The 15,387-nt window shown below is 36.7% G+C and overlaps 1 protein-coding gene across 5 annotated transcripts in view; it reads right to left on the reverse strand.

Moving 5' to 3' along the window:
* Positions 1-15,387, reverse strand: part of LOC132098727 (non-muscle caldesmon-like) — a 58,618-nt gene that overhangs the window by 31,589 nt on the left and 11,642 nt on the right. The window lies entirely within an intron of this gene.

Genomic DNA, 15,387 nt, shown 5'->3' on the forward strand with positions numbered 1-15,387 from the left:
GTTTGATCATTGCCTCAGCTCAAAACCAAGAATTTAGCATTCTTCTTGTGGGAAAAAGCAATTGCTGGAAAACCAACACACAGCTTAGCTACTGTCCTGCTACTGAAAAAGTAAAAAAAAAAAAAAAAAAAAAAAAAAAAAAAAAAAAAAAAGACCTTCACTTTTTTTGGTTTCCTAACACTGCTTGACACACAAATACACACACACAAAATGTGCAAGAATGGAGAGAGAAAGAGGCTCTCAGACACAAGAGAACAGGAAACAGTTCTCCTAAACCCCTCCTCCATATTCACATAACTCTGACAAGGATGAAGAAAGAGAGAGAGAGAGAGAGAGAGAGAGAGAGAGAGAGAGAGAGAGAGAGAGAGAGAGAGAGAGAGAGAGAGAGAATGGACAAAACAAAAACAACAGCGGGAGAGGGGAAACAAGGAATGTGAGCAAGAAACAGCAAGCGAGAGATCAAGCCGATCTTCCTTATCAGGCAGAACCGCTGCGCCCGCATTCACAAACCGCAGGAATGTGGTCTATCTTTAGCTGGATCTTCTGTTTGCAGGAGCATGGCTGCCCTTCATATCTGAGCCCTTGAGCAAACAGCACTGACTCAGCTCAATATAACTGTCACAACTGTGTATGATCAACTCAATGAATCATGCTCTCGCAGCGATGACTACACATGCGGACCACGCTAAATTTATGACTGAAATTCAGGTTGTGTTGAAAAGAGATATCTGACAATAAGGCTGTGTGTTCTGAGAAACAATATAGAAATGGATTCGTCTCTTCCTCTCGTGGACCACCCATGTGCCTAGATTCATGTCGCAGCACTTTTACCCTCTTGAATGTTTCATAACGGGGGTCTGGCTTCCCCCAGCAAGCAGGGAGACGCCTCCTGTCTAGAGAGCACGCGCTGTAATGGCTGTAATAACACATTTACCTGCTAAATTACTATGTTCCTCGTAAGTAGCGCTTAACCCTTCATCAAAGCTCATCACTGCAATGACCCATGGGAATGCAGTCTTAGAGCCTCCGTCTGTGATGTTCTCTAGGTCGTGAATGTACAAACGGATGCCTGTGCCAAACCACGCAAACGATTCAGGTTTTGGCTCTCTTTAAACTCTGTAGGGAAATAGGAGCAGCTGATGAAGAAAACTAAAAACGATGACAGATGGAAAATTGTCCTTAGTGAAGTTTACATGGGATTTTGTTCAATTGGCTCTTGAAATTTAAGATGATAACATTTAAGATGGTAACACCCATTTTACTTCTGTTTTCCTGAATAAAACTGCATATCCAATAAGACAAAAGAGAACTTATTGCATATTGCGTATTTATCCATAATTGACTGGATTGTGAAAGAAGTGAGGTTAAAGATAAAATTAAAGATAAAAATAAATGTATAATAATTTGTGCTGATGAATCATTAATGTTATAAATGATATACATTAACATAATATACAATACTAAACTAAAATAAATGAAAAGTGTATGAGGTGTTCACACCAGATGTTTTACAGAAAACTAATTGTGTTAAAGCACATCATTCCACTTGAATTCTCATTAGAAATTATATATTTATATAAAATGAAATAAATATAATCATTAGTGGTTATGTCACTAATAAATGAATACATTTTTTTAATTATGCTTATGAATCATTAATGTTACACATAACGTAGCAGTTTCCACAGTCTAAAACGTAACCCACCTCTGACCACAGGCAATTCCTTGTACCAATAAAAAATAATTACAAACTCATTCATGTCAACACACTTAGACTGAACAATCTACCATTAGCGAGATGCTCGTAGTTCGCCGAGATAAATGTTGAGTTAAAGAGCGTTCTTTATAACCAGAGCCAAAGCTGATGTGATCCACAACCCCTCTGACAAAAGGATTAAATAACTAAATGTTTGGATCTACCACCCACCGTCTTTTGGACCTCAGCCACTCTGGACAACTTGAGAGAGACTAAATTTACGGCTCAAGAAGAGAGTGGAGCATTGCCAACATAAACCATCACCCTTATTTGCATGTCTGTCAATAAAGGTCCATTAACATAGATTGGCTTCGCTATCAGAGTTTATACTAACACACTCTCCGCGGCCGCAGCAGGAGTCTGGCGTAGGAGGACGATTCAGAGCGTCTTCTCTGGCCAAGATTTTAACAAATGGATGAGCCGTGCAGACATATTGCATTAAAAAACATTTTACTGTAATTGGTGTATATTTCACCATGAAACAACGTGATATTAAGTACCACATAAAATGGCCTTTTCCCTACAGGAAGAAGTAAAGTAAATCTATGTGTAACCATCAAAATGTGATGATGTGCACTTATACTGACTGCACTATTAGTTCATAATGGGAAGATGTTTATACAGTGCAGCCAAGGTAAACAAACAAATGGGACAATTCCAAATGGATTTCAACGTCTACATGGCTTTCACAGCCCGTTCTGTAATGTTACGTATTTCCAAGTGAAATGTGTGAGAAAATTAGGTTCTGGATTTTTGGATTCCTATGCAAAGAAAACTTTTTTTTTTCTTCTGTGGAATAATGTACTGTAGCAGGCATTAAGACTCGACATTTGCATTGCATCAACATTTCTAGCGAAATTCGAAGTTAAGGCAGAATAAATCATCATAAATGTTCTCAGGTTTGATAAAAAGTGGGGAAGGTTTTTGAGGTTGTGCAACTGTAGCCAGGTGCAGAATGGCATCCCAGAAATCTGCAGCGTCAGCAGCCTATCAGAGCCTCAGACACACATCTCATTAAAGACGCTGCAGGTATGCCAGATATGTGCAGTCGGCCTGTCCATCTGGATTCACTGACAGCTGCTCAACAATTTCAATGAAAATCCAAATCTTTAGTTCGATACTAAAAGAAATGCTACATACTAAAGTGCTTTTTAGATCCGACTTTGTTTCTAGAAATGTTCAGCCGATTTTTAGCATATAGTATATAAGCACATCATTTGAACTGTGAATACTGTGAATTACATTAGTCTTGATGATCATTTGATGTGTATATATACCAGTTAATGTATCATTAGATCTGTAAAGTCTGGACATGTCAAGATGATCATGGAAGTCCCATAAGATTCAATTTAAAACTTTTGAAAGACATTTTCAATGCCAAATAAAGAAAATGTAAGGAATATTTCAAAGGGAACACAAAATATATGTCAATATGGTCTGTATGTCTAAAAATAATGAGTAGCATTAACAGTTAAAAAATACAACTTCTAACAGATCTCCATTGCTTTTTAAAAAAAACAAAAAACACTTAACTATAATATGGAAACTCACATAAACCCTGCTGTCTGTGGTAAACTGTTTAAGTTGAATTTATTCCTCAATATTCCTAAAGCTCTTAAAAATCACACAAATACACATCCTTAGAAATTCAAGCTTCAAAGTCACTGAACGGACAGGAACAAACCAAGACAGACAAGAGGACAGAGAATCTAATTCACTTTCTATCCTCCGTGTTCACTCTAAAACATAAAGAAATAAAGAGATCTCAAACCTGTGCCAGATCAATGAAATCCACACCGCTGCACAGTCAGTGCACCTCTGTCTGTCTGTCTGCATCCGTGATGACAAACATACAGAGCCACTGCTGAATTATGGGACTGTGTGCTCGGTGAGAAGTGCAGGAAATTGAGAGCACCAATAAAAGTGACGAGGCCAGCCGGAGTTGTCCCATAAAGCCAGCTGATTGATTGGGCGGCACACGACCACAGATCTCAGGACAGTAATGGCAGGAGTCCAGCACCAGGTCTGCTTCATGTACAACATAACAACACTATGTGATGGGCCAACAATCCCCATGTGTATGTGCTGAAGGTCAGACAACATGCTGTGCTTAAGATTTTAAAGGGGGAAAACATTTTTTGGAGTCTCTGTCATCAAGCTTATTTTTGACTATTACATTGGATATCATTTAGCATTTTCTTTATTATTTGACATGAATGCTTTTTTGCCTTGAAATTTTGAGAGTTCATAGAGGAACTTTCTCTGAAGTACAGGCCTAATGGTGCATTTATTTATAAATCAAATCCAAATTAGACAGAGTGTGCAATTTATGGGGGATTTGCGAGGTACGGCCTCTCTAATTAAACCTAGACAAAAGAAGTCAGGTTGAGGGGGTCTTTAAAGTACATATAATTTTTATCTATACATTCAGCAGCATTTCCAAACAACATTTAACCACAAAACTTAGTCAGAATACAAAATGGCCAATAAATATATGCTTACAAGTCCTAGCTAGTGTTAAGTGAACAACATATTTTTGCATTTGCAGATTTTTAGAATTCGGGTTGAGCAAAACAAACTTAAGCATGCTGTAAACTGAATTTACTTATAAAAATGTATTTAAAAACATTAATCCCACTTCAAGCCACTGTATAATTTGCATTCCGATAAACCTGATAATTTCTCGTAAAACTATCTATACAGTGATTTTAAGTATGAGAATTCAACTACAAACATATATTTCTCAAAATCTTTACCTTAATCATAAACAAGGACTCTAGCCCTAAAATGCCAACAAGATCAATAGTAATCCTAATGGAAAGTTTGCTGTATTAGGCACAAATGCTGCTTAGATTTCTTAATTGATGCATTATTTGATGGCTTATTGAAGACTGGTTCCAAGTAACGAAAGCTTGATTTGGACTCTCCAATGCATCAGCACATTTATGACTCTAGGACCTTAAAGAAGAAACTGAAGGAATGAGAGAGTATGTAAGGGAGACAGAGAAAGAGCAAGATGTGCCGCTATAAATCCAGTAGAGATTTTTGCAGGAAGAGCAGCAACTGCTTTTCATGGCTGTCAGTGGAAAAAGAGGAGAGAGAAGAGAAATGGTTGGTACACTACCTACCTAAACGAGGTTTGGACACTGAATTTGTTGGTCATTATGAATCTCATGACACTGACATGTATAATGATGCATACATGCAAGTCCACTGCACTCAAAACATCGACAATGTCATAGATTCGATTCCCCGGGAATGCATGATCTTGTTAAAAAATACATATTTACCTTGAATGAAAAGTAAATTGCTTTGCATTAAGTAAAATATTGTAAGCAAGATAAATGTCAGGATTAATCAGCGAGTCAGTATCACAAAATAAACCCTTTCAGGGTGATGCAAGGCACCTTGGTTTTGTGTCAGGAACCCGATCACCACATCAGAGATTATTTTTGGTAATGACTCACTGACTGTACAATATACCTAAGGTTTTTAAAATGGGAAGGAGGGGATCAAAAATTCAAGCATGGGCAAAAATAGGCCTCAGTCATTGAATTTCCACTTGAGGTTGGAAAAAGAGATTCTTGCATTCCCAGACAATGGATCGCATTCCACGACACATGTGCATGTCCTGTGAATCACTCTCAGCCAGTTTACCTACAGTAACCTGCTCAAACACCAAATATGTTTTAAACTGCTCAATTACCCACAATGCCATGCAATTACAGGCTCTAGGATACAGAGTAAATGTCAATAGCTGTAATAAGCAAAAGACATTCTGATGTATGATCTGACTTATTTGGTGGAAAATACACAAGCTGGGTATGCGAATCCACGATAGTCACATCGCAGGATGTGCGATGTAGGCTGTCGTAGTTGATCTGTTATTCATTAACTGTACTGGCCAGCTGCTCCCCGGCCCTTGACGAATGTGATTCGCGAGAGAGACAAAGAGAGAGAGAGCGCGCGAGAGAGACAGGGAGGGAGAGAGAGAGAGAGAGAGAGAGAGACAGAGCGAGAGCGTGCGCGAGAGAGAGACAGAGAGAGAGAGAGCGTGCGCCAGAGAGAGAGAGAGAGAGAGAGAGCGTGCGCCAGAGAGAGAGAGAGAGAGAGAGAGAGCGTGCGCCAGAGAGAGAGAGAGAGAGAGAGAGAGAGAGAGCGTGCGCCAGAGAGAGAGAGAGAGAGAGAGAGAGAGAGAGAGAGAGAGAGAGAGAGAGAGAGAGAGAGCTTGCGCCAGAGAGACAGAGAGAGAGCGAGCCGTCTTCAAACAACACGAGCGCTGTCTTGCTCTCTCCCTCCCGCATATTAATCAATTGACGCGATGGTGTCGATGTTTAAATCATTTAAAATGAGAATGTAAGTGTGCTCACCCCATTTTTGTTTGTAAGAAAAAATATCGCAATATATATCGCAGAAAAATAAAATATCGCAATGTCATATTTTCCCAATATCGTGCAGCCCTAATATATATATATATATATATATATATATTAGGGGTGTAACGATACGCGTATTCGTATTGAACCGTTCGCATTATGAACCGAACGGTTCGTTGGACTAATTAATTATATTTGGAAAATAAAAAAAATTGTGAAATATAATGATATGCGTTCAACAAGGTAGCCCAATAACCCAAACGACGTAACAGGCAACGCCCCTGACACCCCCGAAGAAGAAAAAAACACCAACTTATATGTTTATGTTAGGCTACTCAGTCAGGCGCTCGCACTCAGTACGCGCTGAAGGCTCGGTGCAAAATGGCCAATGCGTTTAACAGACCAGAAATAGAAGATCCTCCAATAACCAAAAGGTCTGGTGTTTGGGTGCACTTTGGATTCCCTGTTAGCTATAATGGTGATGGCAAGAGAGTGGTGGATAAAAAACAACAACGATATGTCGCATCTAGGGTGCCCGCAGCATTTATCCCCGCAGTATTTAGACAGACATTTCCAACGGATTCAAACAGGGCAAAAGACATCACCACGGCGATCGGTAGGCTACATTTACGTTATAGCCGCGGATATGAGACCTTACTATTTACCATTCATTCTATCATCACCATTATAGCTTACAGGGAATCCAAAGTGCACCCAAACACCAGACCTGTTGGTTATTGGAGGATCTTCTATTTCTGGTCTGTTAAACGCATTAGCCATTTTGCAACGAGCCTTCAGCGCGTACTGAGTGTGCGAGCGCCTTACTCTGTAGTGAAAAACTTAGGTTTTAAGAACATGCTTAATGTAATTGAGCCCCGTTACAATATTCCTTCACGAGCCCATTTCAGACAGACCGTAATTCCTGCTTTGTTCCAAAAAACATAAGCCCTATAGAGAACCAATTGAGTAAAACAACACTCAATATAAAGAGTTATAGAGTTCCACATAAAAAGTTACATCTTTGTATTTGTTCATAACTAATATAACATTTTCATTTTTTTTTATAAGGAGCTGTTTTTGTTTTATACAGTATGCTGCTAAGAAAACACCATAGAAGATGGGTAAAGAATAGCTCCATCATTGTTCAATGTCAAAAAAAAAAAAATACATTGTTAAAAATCAAGGAAATTTATCTGCCAATTTTTTCTTTTTGCTGTATATAAAACGTACCGAACCGTGACACCAGTGTAATGTATCGAACTGAACCGTGAATTTTGTGAACCGTTACACCCCTAATATATATATATATATATATTAGGGGTGTAACGGTACGTGTATTCGTACCAGACTGTTTCGGTACAGGGCTTTCGGTACGGTGCACGTGTGTACCGAATGACGGAATGCAATATTTTGTGCGCGGAACATAAGTACATTTTCGTGTTTCCAAACGAACATATTAAGTGGCGGAAGTCTCCACGTTCAGCACAAATCCCGCCCTGCAGCTGATTCTAAGGCCGGTGACACACTGGATGCGTGGCGCAAGCGTCTCACCTGCGTGGCGTGTCCGCTTTTAATTCGGCTCCCATGTTAACAGGTTAGAGCTTGCAGACTGCCTGCGTGAGACGCGCATCTCAGGAAAACGCGTGCATTCTAGAAATAGAACCGACGCCTATTTTTCACGCGACACGCAAGCGTGTTGGATGCGTTTCCAGGCAAAATAAAATAGGAAAATATGTTTATATGTCATTTTGTACACAAATACATATTAATTCATGACACTTTGATGTTTGAAAGTTTATAGGTTGACATAAATTCAGATATAAATGTAATTGAAAAAATAAATTAATAATTATCGATCACCTGTCAAACATAGTCTATTTTGCTGTCAATACTGTTGACGTTGTCCTTTATCAGTAGGCTTTATATTTATGCTCAACATGAAGTATAGATATTGTTGTCATGAAGACAAGAGCCTTGTCTGTCGGCGGTCTCCCTGTCACCTACAGCAGCAGGCACGGCACGGTTCTGGTGAAGCAGGCCTACAAGCTGGGATTGGTAATGCTGCACTGTAATCATAGTTATTTATTTATATTTTTCATTATATTTTATTACATGATATTGGTTTGAGACTGAGAGTATTTTATTTAGTGGAGAACTTTGCAGCAGTATTTTATTTCTTATTCTTTTTTTATTTTATATTTATATTTTATTAAAAAGTATTTAAAAAAAAAAAGTGTATAGTAATAAACAACCTGCAGTTTAATGTTTGCATTCCTTTCCCTTCCCGAAAATGAACCGAACCGTGACTTTAAAACCGAGGTACGTGGAAAAAAGATCACGAACCATGATTTTTGCGTACCGTTACACCCTAATATATATATATATATCATTTATACAGTGCTTTTTAGAATCCATATTGTTTCAAATAATTTCTTGCTTCTATAAATAACATTTAAAATTCCCTTATTAATATATAGTATTTAGTCTATATTTTTTTGAATCCATCTTGTTTAAAATAATTTCTTACTTCTACTTAATATTAGGGATGTCCCGATCAGGTTTTTTTGCCATCGAGTCCGAGTCATTTGATTTTCAGTATCTGCCGATACCGAGTCCCGATCCGATACTTCTATATTACATAAAAAAAAAGAATAAAGAAGAGCGAAAAAAGAGATCAAGGATGTTCAATAAATTACATTTTGAAATATATTCAAACATAAAACAGCTATTTTAAATAGGCTAGTGAAAATATTTCAAACATTTTACTGTTTTGCTGTACTTTGGATCAAATAAATGCAGGCTTGGTGAACAGAAGAGACTTCTTTAAAAAAAAAAACATTAACAAGCTTACTGTTCAGAAACTTCTGACTGGTAGTCTAGGCAACTTAAATTTTTCTCTTATTTTCTAGCTTTTAATTGGCTTAGAAATCTATAAATTTATAAATAAATCTGGACAATAACAAATAATAATGATTTGTTTATATACTACAAACACTTTATCACATAATAAGGCAGAACAATTTCTATACTGTAATAAATGTCAATTAGCACTGCATTGTTCATATACTTTATTAATCACCTGCTGGAGATTACCTAAAAAACAATTTATTGTCGTGATCGTTTATTAATGTCTTTGTGTTTGCATAAGTTGCTGTTTTCCTGAGAAAACCACAGCGATAGCTGGACGCTTTTGTCCATATTATGAATTTCCTGATATGACTATCAGCGCAAGAGCGCGCTCCGGCTTCTAGTATGAATGAAACACACACTGCATGAGAGTTTAGCGCTCTGTGATGTTCATCTCGCTGTATTCTGGGTCCAAATGAAATATCAGGTCATGCACAGACTATCCTGTCTCTTTGAGTTTGAATCTATATTTATTCACACCCGCTCTTGAAAACAAAGTGATGTCATGCCGCAAGCGTTGCTGTTTTTGTGTGGAGTCAAGAGGGTCTTACTCTGTGCCATCGCATAACTAAAGATGTGTTAAAAAATAATGAGAATATATATATATATATATATATATATATATATACACACGAGTCCTGATCGGGAGGTAACGTCCGATTCCGATGGAGTCTGAAACCACGCGATCGGGCCTGATTTCCGATCACGTGATCAGATCTGGACATCCCTACTTAATATAAATACCTAGTGTTTTATTTATTATTAATGTATTATTATTATTATATATGTAGATTAACAGATGAAAAATTATGTATTATTTATAATTTATTATATATACATGCATATTTACATTTGTAAAATGATTAAGTTTGCCACACTAAAAATCATTCGTCTTAAATGTTCCCTTTCTTTTTCCAGCACAGAGCTGAACAAGAGAAACACAGGAACATGGTTTTAGGATGTCGGGAAAAAGTTTTTGCTTCCAGTTTTCATAGGTATTAACTCATTAAACCTAGGGCCATTTATTTCTGCACAACGGCAGTTGCACTTCTGGAAATGCATTTTTAGGAGCAGAGATGCTTTCATGCTATGGCGTTTAAAAAAATGCTGATTTTAAATGGTCCTCTCATGCATGTCCAAACATCACACCACTATCAGCTGGCATGAAAGGTTCTCAAAAAAGAGCAAGAGGGAAAAGGCCAAATTGAGATGCTTGTACGGCATCAAACGTCTTCTGCCCATTGGTTTGGCTCCACATGACCAAATATGGTAGGAAAAAAGCTCTCTTTCCCGTAAGCAACATGCACAAAAAAAAAAGAAAAACCCAAGGGTTTCACATGCTGTGTAGACAGATAGAGCCTCATATTCAAACACACTGACCACAGAGAGAGAGTGAAGGGACTTCTATCTACACTCCGCAGAGCGAATGATAGCTCTATGTGACGTCTGAGTAGCATCGCACAAATTTAATCACAGAAACAACCAAACATACCTAGCATACTAGCTGTCCCAAACCACATACAATCCCTCTTCTACACTATTCTCAAGCTTGCTGAGGAAAAAAAGTGGCACAAAAGAAAAAAAAAAACTTTTCTCTCCCAGCAATTTTATCCAAGATTGAGTGGTTTTAGCTTTGAGCGGTCTCTTCTTACATAACTGTGAGAGACCAAAATGGAAAAAAAGAGTGGATTCGTGTTCAAATAACCAGCCATGGAGATGGCCGTGACAGAAAACGCCTTGAAGCAGAACGTAGCTTTTCAAGCTTTTGATGAGTGCTTCACAGTATACGCTGCATGTGATGCAAAAGAAATTAAGAAAAACGCATTTAGCATCCTTATCATGACACAAAGTTATTCATGACCTGCTCAGATCATGAAAGCACGCGAGAAGACGCCTGCCAGCGCTTAAGTGTTTAAGCATTCATTCATCCAGGTTTGGATCTGATGAGCTCAGTGTGATGTCATGTGAGATACCATTCTATAAAAGTGAGTGTACATTACATCATATGTTGACAACTGAAAAATTGTTGCAAGAAAAATGATCTCATCCCCATATCATTAAAAACCCTTATGGCTTTCTGCCCTGGAACACAAAAGGAGAATTTCTGAAGAAACTGGCTGCTCTTTTCCGTGTAAGTGAATGGGGACTGGGGCTGTCAAGCAAAAAAAATAAAATAAACATAAAACATTTAAAATAAAAGTAGTCCATACTTTTGTGCATTGCAAGTCTTCTGAAGTCGTATGATAACTTTGTTGCATGAATCAGCCCAAAATGTTATTTGTTATTCTTTTATAATCTTGCCCTCTACAGAAGATATAAACTATTAAAGTTTTAAACACAAAGATGTCAAAGGGTCATTTTATGTACATAGAAAGCATATTAAATGCAAGTAAGTCTATTTTAATGTGTCACATAACTTTCTGAAAATAAAATGTCAAAATATGGGTGAAATTATGTTCCTTTGTCATTCAGCGTAACATATATATTTATGTAAAAATAAAACATAATTATGCTGACCTGTACCTGTATTAAAAAAAAAAAAAAAAAAAAAAAAAAAATTATATATATATATATATATATATATATATATATATATATATATATATATATATATATATAAAAATGGGATCATACTACATTTTATTATATTTATTATTTAATCAATAAAAATGTGTAAAAACTAGTGGTATGAAGGATAGTGGAAATAACTGGTGAACATTTCAAATTAAAAATGTTTAATTTTTAAATTACATTTCTTAATAGGTTAACAGTAAGTTCCCGTACTAGCCTATATACTGGGAAGAACCATAAAAGATCTAAACAGACGTTTCATAATATTACAGTAAAATGCTGTTAATTGTACAGTTTTTAGAATTGAAAAAGAACAAATCCATGTATAATTTACAGTCAAAAACGGTTTCTTAATACTTGGGTCACCATACTTGGCTGAATGTCACGTCACTTTTTTTTTTTTTTTTTTTTCACTTTTTCACTTTTTAATAGATTTTGTTATGTACATTAAGGTTTTATGTTATATCTTCTGATGTTTACTGAATGGTTATTGTCATGTGTTACCATGATGGTGTTTTGTGTTTGCCTGAATGACTCTGTGCACCTTCTGTATATTAATATATACTTGAGCTTGTGGAAAAGCTACTTGTGAAGAACTTTGATTCTTTGTCTTTTACCACCTGCATTATTATGGTGGTTGTCAGTATATGTTAAAAGGTACAAAAAAGATTTTAGTAGCAGTGGGAACGGTTTAATTTACTGATTTCTTGATTGTAAATTACAGTTTGCTCTGTAAACGTGTTTAGTTTTTTTTTTTAAATAAAATTTCTTTTGCAACCATAGCTGGCAAAAATATTTTCTAAAAACTACAGTTTTTTTTGCTCACAAAAAAAAAAAAATAGTAGATAAATAAACAAATAAAAATAAATACGCACATTTTAATGTATGAAAAACAAAAATTGTATTAAACTTATGGTTTTGATGCTTGAAAACCCCTTTTTGTCTTTAATCCCAATGCATTCATTTTTATTTGAGAGGAGAATTTAAGTTTTGGTCTATTCATCACAGTAGGCTGTTTTATGGCTTTAGAAGACTTATAGCACACAAGCCCTTCAGACTAATCTTGTGATTTTAAATGTGCTTTTCTTTTTACAGATCCAATTAGCTTTAATTTCCATAGAGTAGCACATAATTACATTTTTGGGTGTAATTTTCCTTTAAAGCTTGTTTCTGCATATAGGCAATCTACTGAACACCAAACTGAGGTATTCGAAACATCAGGCTTTGCTAAATATCAATTACATACTACATCTGACCTAACATGAGGGCCTCATTTAGGACGAGGCTGCATTTAGCTGCTCACTTTTTCTCTCCCAATTAACATAACCCAACACTCTCCTGTATATATTGTATATATATTGCAGCTGGAACATTTAATGGAACATAAAAATGTATTTCTCATAGAGCTAAGAAGTTCCTGATGTGTCTTGTAAAATGTGTCTTTCAAACCCTGCGCACAAGAATGGCAACAAAACTAAACCAAAAAAATATGAGTGATTTAAGGCTTTGTTCAATAGGAATATGCGAGAAATATCTTCATATTGTACTTAAGAGGAAGCAGTACAAGCCAAAAGCATGACGTTTACACTCAATGCGTGTGTGCAACATGTTCCCCTTGTCCTCCATCATCAGAAACAGCTTCTGTTATGTTATTTGTTTATGCCTCGTAAGTCTCCGTGCGAAAACATTCACTCCCCGGGGCGTTATCGGCACGGCTAGTGACATTCTTCCATCCAGTTTTCCATTCCATCAGTATTAATCTTGCTCAATGTGGCTGTTTTATAGCCCAGAACTCAGACAATGGAATGTGCTTTTCTTCAGTGCACAAGATTTTAAGAGTATTAATTGACAAGAAATTTCTGAAAAATGAAGGGCATTACATTCCTCAGGAGAGATAGCAGAAATAAGATTATAAGACGGGCTGGATGACCTCACTGGCAGGCATTACTCAAGGGTGCATCATTCGGGGGTTAGAGAGAGGGAACCGTATTTTGTCAGCAAACACGCAGAACACAAGCTCTGACGTTTAAACAAATGGTCCCTAAGAGTGTTTGTCAGTGTGCATCAAGATTTGGGGAGGGAGTAATTACTAAAAGCTCTCTGACAGAGATAACGTGCTTGAGTCACTGCCATCAGTATATCACTACCCAGAGGGGGGTAGTAAAGAGTTACATTTACTTCGTTACATTTACTTGAGTAAATGTTTTGGGTAAATAATACTTTTTGCAGTATATTTAAAGATGGGTACTTTTACTCTTACTTGAGTAATTTTTTTGGGAAAAATCTGTACTTTTACTTCGTTACTGTGGGTCACGGTCCTCTCGTTACTTTAGCTTAATGCAATAAATGTTATAAATGCAACAGTTTGATCCAAACGCGCCATCTTCTTTTCTCTGGGCAATGAGCGATGCCCATTCGCGAATGATTCATTCTTTTGTATCAATTCTATTCAAAGGATTGTTCAAACCAGTTGGCTAACCAGTGAATTGGTTCGTGAATCAGTTTGAATGATTCGTTCAGTATCCTGCCGCACGTGCTGAGCGTTTGAAACGGTTCACTCAGAGTTGTCACGTTTAAGAACAGAAAGAGCTTTGAAGACGTGGCTGGATCTACACTAAATTGCAGGCTATTATTTGCTTGCGATGAAGATCTGTATTGGATGAAAACCACATGCGCTGTCTACGGTTCAACAGGTATAACTTGGGCTACACTCGATTACAGTACAAGATACAACTATGACATTAGTTTGTTGTACGTGTAACTTATAACAGAGGGGAACCAAGTTGAATGCAGCTTCCAAAAGACGAAAAATAGCCGATTAATATTTTCTATATTTGATACAATCACACCGGCGTGAGAACTCAGCGAGTCAAATCATTAGCAGCTGAATTCAGATCTGCGTTCGCTTCGAGTCGAGTCGAGACAGACGCGTTTTTACAGCAGTGCGCATTATAACCAATCACACAAGATTCTGTTGAGCTTGTTAAAGCATTGGCCAATCAGAGGTGTTGCGACGAGTCATCGCTGAAATGCCGGTGCTTCCTTCACTCGCTCGCTGACTGAATACCTCTTTCTGGCGAATTCTCTCTTCATAAACAACAAAGTGCAGATGTGTGTACGAATCTATAATTAATATATTGATTTCATAGTGTTAACAGTTTCAGTGATTTTAATGGGAGTTTCTGAGAGTGATTGAACTCTAGACTGTCAGTGAAAATGATCTTTAATAATGTAAATATTATTTGCTCTCTTTCTGAACAATGAAAGATTAATAGCAGTTTTTATATCACATTGACTTTCAATGTTAAATTCACATTTAATATAAAAAGTAAGTCGTATTAAAATGTCATGGAAATGTTATGGCATGACACCTATATTACTTAAGTAAACAGACAGGTTTTTATAATAAATTACATAATTAGGCTACTTTGACCATCGCATATTATCATTAACAATTTATGAAAAGTGAGAATCCAGATATTTCATTATATAGTTCATGCTTCTGGGAATGTTTCTAATAAAAAAAATAAAAAAAAAAAAAAATAGTGATAATAATGCTTAATAATAATTTGCCAATATGCTGTTGCTGCTGTGTGTCACATGACGACCCCCCCATGCCTAGACACAATTACTAATGATATTTCCACAATATTTCCACTTGCAGAAATATACATTTGTTTACATTTTGCAGAACAGATGAAAGAAGATCCGTCATTGTGCATTTGGTTTGTTATGTTCAGATGTTCAGTAACTTAGCGGTTATGTTAGGAGTTTTCA

Source organism: Carassius carassius, chromosome 22 (assembly GCF_963082965.1).
Source record: "Carassius carassius chromosome 22, fCarCar2.1, whole genome shotgun sequence".
NCBI lineage: Eukaryota > Metazoa > Chordata > Actinopteri > Cypriniformes > Cyprinidae > Carassius > Carassius carassius.